A 10,459-nucleotide genomic window follows, 5' to 3' on the forward strand; every position below is an offset into this window, starting at 1 on the left:
ATACTTATACATGTATTAGTTAACTATATTTTAGTACGAAATTGTCAAATGCGGAAAAATCGGAAAGAATTAATTTTTAAACGCAGAGTAAAAATTCAATCAAGTCAAAGTCTCTTCAACTTTTTAAAAAAAGTTGACATTTGAGGCGATAGGTTGGGTTCTTGATGCATTGGTTATTGCATCTTTACATAAGGGTTAAAAGGGATAAAGGGGACAAGAGGGGGAAGATCATTATTTTTTGGACAAAAGGGAGTGTTTATTCACATTATAAGAAAGGGAAGGGGTTAATTTAATTTTTCTACGCATCTTCAACACACACAATACACACAATTTTCAGATTTTCCCTCCATCTCTCTCTAAACATCTTCTCCCCCCACTTCTCTCTTTGCCGCCGCCCATCACCACGCCGGAGCTCCGAGCTCCGGTGAACCCCAACATCACAACGCCACACCGCCGCCCTTCTCCTCTTTCCCCCTTTTTTCTCCTTCAAGCCGTGAACCCCTCACCACCGCCGGAGCAGCCCGCACACCACCACTCCTACCCCCACCACTTCGTCTCCCTCTCTCTCTCTCTCACCCACTCCACCACAAACCACCACACCACAACGCACACCACGAACCAAACGACACCCCAACAAAACAGCCCCCTTCGTTCTCCTCACTGCTCCGGCGAGGAGCTGCTAGCTCCGATGAACTGGAGCGACCAGAAAGCAACCACCAATGGCACCGCCACCCCTTTTTTCTTTCCGGTTGTTTTTTTTTTTCATTTTTGTCATGCTCGGAATTTTGGAGCAGCCGTGAAAACCAAACGAACCACCACAACCCTCAACAAACGCCACCACCACTGCTTGCACTGCTCTTCCCTCTCTCTAATGTCATTGCCAGTGGTTTGTTGTTTTGCTTGGTGTTATTTTGTATTTTTACAGATCTGGCCGGAGTTAACTTTTCCGGCGTTGTGCCGTTGAAGCGACGCCATCGAATGTCGTCGTTGGATCGATGACCACTTCCCACCCCTCTCCTTATTTTTGGCGCTTTCGCAGAACAAGCCGGAGTTTCGAAACTCCGGTGACCTCCATTTAATTCGGCCAGCCCCTTTTTCTACTGGTTCCTCTGATTAACTGCTACTTTGATCTTGATTGGACTGATTTCTCTTTGTTATGGCTTTTGCCGATGATTGTTGTTGTTGTCCTCTTGGCCGATAATTCTTGTTGCTGCTGTATTACTAATTTGGTGGGCTGGTTACGTGACCATTTTTGCTAACTGTTTACTCTAATGTTTGACTACATTGTTGTTGCTGTAACTTTTTTTTTGTTTTCTCATTTTTGCAAGTGTTGTTGTCCCTAATCCATTTGGGCAGATCCGGTGAAACCTTTACTCTCTCAGTGACATTACCGTGTGTTGGCTAATGTTTCACTATTGCTACTTCTTCATCGTGCCACTGTCACTATTTTTTCGGATTGATTTTAAACATTTATGTTACTAAATAATGTTGATTTTTATGTCCCGAAAATACTATTCCGGCGGCCAATGGTACTTGTTTAGTCTTTCTCAGCCGGCTCCACTACGATCGCGTTGTCGGAGACTGTTGTTGACACTTTCACCCCTCGTATCATTTTACTTTAATTAATTTGGGCGAATACTAAACCCAAATGGCCGATGAAGAAATTTCCGTCGATTTCCAAGGCCTCCCATGTACAAAAGACGGATTTTTTATGTTAAGTTCATTTATTATTTCTTTAATTCATTCGATAGTTATTTAATCGTTTACTAACATTTTTACCAAGTGCTTATACGGCATGGGGGAAATACATCTCAAAGATTTATCTCGAAGGCAATCGAATCATCGTTTGTATTTACTTTTCGCTTTTTAAACTTGACATAACATAAACTCGTACTATAGTGGAAATATTATTTTTTGAATGTCCCATGGAGATATTTATTTACTTGTCATCTTGCATGCTTAATTTAAAGCTTGTCGTTCGCTTTAAGCAAGAATTAGGCCATCAATACTTTCATAAATAGATTAAATTGACTTGGTATAAATACTTTGTTAATTAATTCACACTTTTGGCGTTTAAGCAAAGATAATAGTTCATCCTTTATTTTTATACAATTTTAATATACATTTTCTACACACTTTTAATACATATTTTTTATAACATACATTTTACATTCTTTCGTACACACTAATATACCTTTTATTCAAGTTAAATTCACATTATTGACGCTAGGTATTTATTAGGTTGTCTATTTACAATCTTTTATTCTTTAAAGACATTATATCTTTTCACTCATTTTTATACATAATTTCTTATATTTATTTTTTATCAATACTTTTTACTAATATTTTTTTTTACAATTCGTTTGTCCCCCATTCTTTTGGTAGGATATTCATTAAACAAACACTCTTTTACGAAACGGTAGAAATAAGTCAAATAGACTTCACTTTTTTTGAATTCCTTTATTATATAGGCTCTTTACACCAATGAATGCTTAGGGATTCCTTTTACATTCTTTATTCATTGATATACCTAGTTATGCAATTCTTCATATATTTTATGTTTGATATACACCTTTGTAATTGAAATACATTTTTTATATGTTTAATATACATACATTCTTTTAATATACATAGACGCACATTCTTTATATCCTTGATATATTTATTTTTTACATAGTCTTACATTTTTTATATTCTTAATATAGTTACATATTCTTTACACTAACATGTATATGCACTCTTTGTACTAACAGATATACTTTTATGCTTACGAGGTACATTCTCTTTATACTCTTTTATATATTCTTTTTTTTTACTACACATTCTTTATGAATACTTGATACTTGATATAAATACATTTTTATACATTGTATATACTTAGTATATTATTACCTAGTGTAGCTTTTCATGAAATCATAATATTTTGAAAATAGGTAATAATAATGATAAACAGATAGATAATTCCCCTCTAGTGTTCAGTAAACTAAGTCCAAGGACTGCTTCGGGCAGTGCTCGAGGGACGTTAATACCTTCCCTCGGGTAAATAGAACCCTTATCTAGAATCTCATAAAGTTTCTTACGACTAAAATGGAGTAGACACACAAATACATATAGGTTTCCTGATTTTCCTTAAAAATTAGGTGGCGACTCTAATTTTTTTAAACCAGTTAAAAGAATCGTGAAGTTGCAAACTATCTTGGATCCGTTCAAAATAGGGCGTAACAGTTGTCTAACGGTATTATGTCTTCGTCGTATGTGACGAGACTTTCCGTTGTACATAACGCTCCCGGCTCTTCCTATTGTCGCTTGGCTATCGCAATGTATGCATATAGGAGCGCGCGCGCGTTTGGGCCAAAATGGAATATCTTCTTAAGAAATTCCGGAGCCATTTTCTTCACCTGCTTTGTCTAGAGCTATGAACTCAAATTCCATTGTAGAGCGGGCGATACATGTCTCTGTTGGATGACTTCCAAGACAATCGCTCCCTCCACCTATAGTAAAAACGTATCCACTTCAGGATTTAGTTTCGCTGAACCGTGATCCAATTTGCATCTTGTATCCTTCAATAACCTGCAGGATACACATTGTAATGCGAAGCAAAGTTTTGAGTATGTTTCAAATATCCCAAAACTCGTTTCATTGCCAGCCAATGATTTTGGTCGGGATTACTAGTGTAGCGACTTAGTTTACTTATAGCACACGCAATATCAGGTCGCGTACAGTTCATGATATACATCAAACTTCCCAACACTCTGGCATAATCCAATTGAGAATGACTTTCACCTTTATTCTTTGCAAGAGCAAGGTTCATATCAATTGGCGTCTTTGCAACTTTAAAGTCCAAATACTTGAACTTTTCAACTACTTTTTCAATATAATGAGATTGAGACAATGCTAGACCTTGAGGAGTCTTTTGGATTTTAATTCCCAGAATTAAATCGGCAACTCCTAAGTTTTTCATATCAAACTTACTAGCAAGCATGCGCTTAGTAGCATTTATGTTAGCAATGTCGTTACTCATTATTAACATATCATCCACGTATAAACAAACAATGACGATGTGGTTTGGAGTGTTCTTAATGTAGACACATTTATCACACTCATTTATCTTGAATCCATTTGACAGCATCGTATGGTCAAATTTTGCATGTCACTGTTTGGGTGCTTGTTTTAGTCCGTAAAGAGACTTAACAAGTCGACACACCTTCTTCTCTTTCCCTGGAACTACAAACCCTTCGGATTGTTCCATGTAAATTTCTTCCTCCAACTCTCCATTTAAGAAGCCTGTTTTCACATCCATTTGATGGATTTCAAGACTGTACACGGCGGCTAACGCTGCTAACACCCGAATAGATGTAATTCTCATTACCGGCGAGTATGTATCAAAGTAATCAAGACCTTCTCGCTGTCTAAACTCTTTAACAACTAGTCTTGCCTTATATTTATCAATAGTACCATCAGCTCTCATTTTCCGCTTGAAAATCCATTTGGAACCTAAAGGTTTGTTCCCTGGAGGAAGATCAACCAAATTCCAAGTGTGGTTGTTCAATATGGATTCTATCTCACTATTGATTGCCTCTTTCCAAAATTGAGCTTCCGATGAAGACATAGCTTCGTTGAAAGTTCGAGGCTCATTTTCCAACAAAAATGTTAGAAATTCTGATCCAAAGGAAGTAGACGTCCTTTGACGTTTGCTGCGTCTTGGATTTTCCTCATCGGGAACATTTTCCTTTGGTTCTTCCCGAGGTCGTTTAGATTCTTTGCTAGACGACTCACATTCCTTTTTATACAGATATGGTTTCAAAGAAGTCAGCATTATCTGATTCAATTACCGTATTCACCTGAATGTCGGGATTTTCTGATTTGTGAACCAGAAATCGATATGCCTTATTATTTGTGGCATACCGTATGAAAACACAATCAACGGTTTTAGATCCTATTTTTACCCTTTTGGGTTTAGGAACTTGCACCTTGGCCAAACACCCCCACACTTTGAAGTATTCCAAATTGGGCTTCCTTCCTTTCCACTTTTCGTATGGAATAGATTTTGTTTTGCCATGGGCACTCGATTGAGTATTCGGCTAGTTAGAATAGCTTCCCCCGCAAGTTCTCGGGGTAAACCCGAACTTATTAACGGGGCATTCATCATTTCTTTCGTTGTTCTATTTTTCCTTTTCGCAATTCCGTTTGATTATGGCGAGTAAGGGGCGCTTGTTTGATGAATAATGCCATATTCCAAACATATTTGTTCAAAAGGAGATTCATATTCACCGCCCTATCACTCCTTATCATTTTAATCTTTTTGTTAAGTTGAGTCTCAACTTCGGCTTTTATCTTGCTCGAATGCTTCAATTGCTTCATCTTTACTATTAAGTAAATAAACGTAGCAATACCGCGTACTATCGTCAATAAAAGTTATGAAATACTTCTTTCCACCGCGAGATGGGATTGACTTCATGTCACAAATATCTGTATGGATTAAGTCTAAAGGACTTGAATTCCTTTCAATTGACTTATAAGGATGTTTAACATACTTAGATTCAACACAGATTTGATATTTTGATTGATTGCATTCAAACTTAGGCAATACTTCCAAACTAATCATTTTTCGCAATGTTCTATAATTGACATGTCCTAAACGTGAATGCCATAAATCATTTGACTCAAGCAAGTAAGATGAAGCAGAAACTTTATTATTATTAGCAACAACCATTACATTCAGTTTGAAAAGGCCCTTTGTGAGGTAACCTTTTCCTATGTACATCTCGTTCTTACTTATTACAACCTTGTCAGAAACATAAACACACTTAAAACCGTTCTTCACTAGAAGTCCTGGAGATATTAGATTTTTCCTAATTTCGGGAACATGACGGACGTTGTTGAGAGTCACCACCTTGCCGTAGGTCATCTTTAGCAAGATATCTTTCCATAACCTTCAATCTTGGCCGCGTGCACTTCCCGTATATATGGTCTCTTCGGGCCCGGCGGGAGCATATGAAGCAAAGGCTTCTCTAACAAAGATAAATGTGGCGAGTGGCACCAGAGTCAATTTACCACTCTTTCGAATTTCCCACTAAGTTGCACTCAGACAACATAGCGCACAAGTCATCAACTTCCTCGTTTGTTTCAACCATATTAGCCTGACCCTTCTTTTCCTTTTTCGGAGCACGACAAATACCGCAACTTTGTGTCCGATTTTTCCACAATTATGGCGCTTTTCCTTGAATTTCTTCTTGTTGGGATAGTTCCTTGGTCCCGATGCCTTTTTCTCTTTTTTTCGCATTAGTCGCTTTCAACAATATGTGCTCCCCATGGTTGATCTCCCATTTGCCTTCTTCTCCGCCGCCTTGTTATCTTCCTCGATTCTCAACAGACGATGAGATCTTCCGAAGTCATCTCCTTTCGCTCGTGTTTCAAGTAATTTTTGAAGTCCTTCCATGAAGGAGGCAACTTCTCTATCACCGCCGCAACTTGAAACGCCCCACTAATCACCAAACCTACAACAAACAACATGTAAGTAACGGCAAGATCGAATACTTTTGACAAAAGTATTAATTAGATTTATACCTTCAGCGAGGAGATCATGGATGATAACCTGCAACTCTTGAACTTGAGTAACAACATACTTGCCATCTACCATTTTGTAGTCCAAACTTGGCGATAAACTTCTTTAATCCAGGATCTTCTGTTTTATATTTCTTTTCTAACGCATCCCATAGTTCTTTTGACGTTCCCACATTACTATAGACGTTGTAAAGATCATCCTCCAGTCCGCTAAGAATATAATTCTTGCACAAAAAATCTGAGTGCTTCCACGCCTCGCTAAACAAAACGTTCATTCTCAGGTGTTGATTCCGGCAGAACCGGCACGTCCTCCTTAATAAACTTTTGAAGGCTTAAAGTAGTTAAATAGAAGAACATCTTTTGTTGCCATCGTTTGAAATCAATCTCGGTGAATTTTTCGAGCTTCTCGGGAGCGGTCTTGGTGTAGTACGACGGAGGGACGCAAAGATTGCTCGTAGAACCAACCACGGGCCGGTGTGGCAAAGAAAGTAGAGCATTCAAATTTGGAGTTTGGTCTCCCATTTCGTCACAGAAACAACAAAAACTTTAATAAACTATGGAAGATTTTATTTCTTCAAACCGAATCAAATTTACACAAACAGAATTAAAAAAAAAAACTTCAAACAGAATGTAAGAAACTGTATGTTGTATAATTGATGAAGTTTTTGTATCTTCAAATCAAGTACCCAAATGTGTAGAAAATTCTGAAAACTTTAATCTCAACCGGAGTAGAAAATCCGAAGATTTTAGTCTCCAAACAACATACAAGTTCGTTACACGCAAACAACAAAGATACAAGTTTCTTTTATTTTCTGGACAGTCACTGTTTTATGTTAAAGAAAACACTTTTTTTTTTCCAATAACGTTATGTAATCGTTAAACAACAATAAATGAACACAGAAATAATTATTAAATTCCTTAAGCTTGTTGTTCCTCCGTGTTCAGAACTATAGAAAATCACAACCAGAAACTGGAAAAACCAGTAAGTAGAAAACGAAAACAGAAACTATGTAAAGTTGGAAAAATTAAAATTAAGAAATATCCGAGACCACGTAATTCATTGTGTGTCCTTAAGAAATTTAACCCCCTCACTGTACCCGAGGTTATGGATTATTTCCTCCCAGGATAAAACGGATATACTCGTTGCAGGAGTGGCGGTACCTCAAACGCCTACGACTTCGACGAACTCAAATTCGGGAACGAAACACACTAAGACTCGATAGTTTTTATTTATGGGAAAAGAATACAGAATTTGCAATGCAGGAAAAATTTCAGTAGTTGAAAAATGAGGCATTGTCTCAGTTTATATAGCCTCGAACATGCCTGTTCAGAATAGGCTTGGTGGTTGTTCGGAAAGGCCATGCCTTTTCCGAAAAAATAAGAACGTTGGGAAGTTGGGATTTAAATTTAATTAATTACCAATTAACCAATTAATATTTTCCCGCGGAAATAAAAAATAATTTCAGAAAATGAAGATTGAATTTTAAATAAATTTGGTCCAAAAAGATTATCAATCAATCATTTGACCGAAGCCGAAACCGAAGCCGAAGCCGAGCGACAACGACGGCGCGAGGGGAGTCCATCTTCTCAACCCTTTAAGAGCTAGAAGAAGTGCTTTCTAATATAAGCACATAATTTTTCCTTTCTACCACCAATGTGGTACAAAGCTCCTTTTCAAAGGAACTTTGCTTTGAAACTTCATTTTCCTTCCATTGTCTTTTTTTTTTTTTTCCCTCCATTTCTCATTCACACCAACTTAGCTAGCTTCAATCATTAACTAGCTTTAACAGATCATATATATATACATTATTTTTTTTTCTAGAAAAAGGATTTTGAACAAATCATTTCAAAAGCTTAACAAGTTCAATGGAAAGAACCTAAAAATTGAATCCGTTAAATTGATATTCTAGATCCACATATTCTTAATAGTTCATCCATCTTATAATAATCATGGATCCACCTCTGCTAACTAGGTCCCGAGGTCCTACATGAGAAAGAAAATAATTTCTTGATTGTGCCCAAAGAAGGCGGTGAAATGTTTGCAATGTATAACATGGTTGAAGTGGTAGGATGGCCAACAGAACCAAAATAGAGAAGTGGAGTATGGTCATATATAGGTCATGCTATGGGCATGCATCACATGCCCAACCCTACTCTCGATAATTTAGTAGTACTATCTCGTGCAATAATAAATCCGTCTAGATTGGGTCGATCCCATAGAGAATATAGTGAGAGAGAGAGAGAGAGTCAAAATGTGCGTTTATACGATGAATCTTAAAGTAATCTAGCTCCAAATTAAATAAAGGCTTCCAGCTCGTTCAATTACTCCTAAAATTATGACTAATTAGTGAATTTGTTCACGCTTAGCACGGTCGTACTTAAGAAATGACAATTTTATAAATTTAATTGAGACAAAATTATTTCATATATCTACTTACAAAATTAATTCTATAAGTTGATCAAATCATGAATATAAGTATCTTAATTGACTTTCACTTTTCAGGGTGCAATTTCCATTTTTCAAGCACGTACATGTAGCTGTATTTTTCCAAACTTCTATAAATGAGCTAATTAACGTATGAAAAGTTGTTTCGTATATATTATTTAATTAGTTTTATTTAAAAAAAATGAAAAGACGTTTGAATTATGGTAATAAATTAAAACTGGTAACTATAATATGAGTTCATTAAGAAAAAAGAATATGAGAATTCACTATAGAATGGGAAGAAGAATATTTTCTTGGCTTATAAATATGTCACATCATTTCTGTTGAGATTAACTTTGCAATACCTTTCTCACTTGAAGGATCTATAAAAAGAACGTCTTGCTATAAATTTCTATCCCATTAATAAAATACAAATTTGAACTTTCCAAGTTAATATGAAACAACTCCTTAAATCATATAAATATTTTTTAATACGAAAGACGAAAAAATTTAAAATATATATATATATATAAAGATAGTAATAAAGAATATTAGAAATGGATACCTAAGATGTCACCCGTTTTTTATTTTTCTCCTCTAAAGCCTAGCTTATTTTTAGTTTTTTGTTTCTTAATATAAATTATGCACAATTACGTTTCATAATATTAAGATCGTTTTCATTCTGTCAAATAAAATTTATAAGAAAAGGAAAAAGGACAAATGAAAAGGAAAAGAAATAAAAATGATAAAAGATAATTATATGTGTTCCGTCTTTGATGGATCAAATTCCTCAATTTCTAATATTTGCCTTTTTTTTCCCTTCCATTTATTTCTTTCCTTTCTTTAGTGTAATCTATTTTTTCAACTTAACTTAAGACATTTTCTCATTGCAAAGCATTTAAAAAATAAAATAAAAAATTAATACTACAAAATAGATTTTTATATTTCATGAATATAATACTATAACTATTTAATTAACATAAAAATCTATTCTGTCTTTTAAACAAGGATAAATAAATTAGCTTAGAAATATTAGATGGCAAGAGAATGGTAAGTTATTTAAGATTTTGTTGTCATATTTTTTCCATATATATACATTATTGAAAGAAAAGAAAAGGAAGTAAAATTGAAAGGAAAACAAAATTAAAGGGAAGACAATTTTGACTTCTAAATAGCAGAACCGGTCAATGACGAAATTATTTTTGTATCTTCTCTCTTACTCCTATTTCGTATACTTTCTTTGGTCTTCTTCTTTCTCTCTCTCTCTCTCTCTCTCTATTTTTATTTTTTTTATTTTTTATTTTTATTTTTTTCCTTTTCCGTTTGCTTCTTTCCTTATTCACTCCCATCAATTCTGTCTTGATTTTCACCCCTCAGTTTTGCTTTAAAAATCAAATTCCCTCAACTTTGAATAATAGACATTCCCTCCCCCCCTCGCCCCTCCCCGCCCCCCCTTTATCCAATGCAATG

This window comes from Lycium ferocissimum, chromosome 8 (assembly GCF_029784015.1).
Source record: "Lycium ferocissimum isolate CSIRO_LF1 chromosome 8, AGI_CSIRO_Lferr_CH_V1, whole genome shotgun sequence".
Lineage (NCBI taxonomy): Eukaryota > Viridiplantae > Streptophyta > Magnoliopsida > Solanales > Solanaceae > Lycium > Lycium ferocissimum.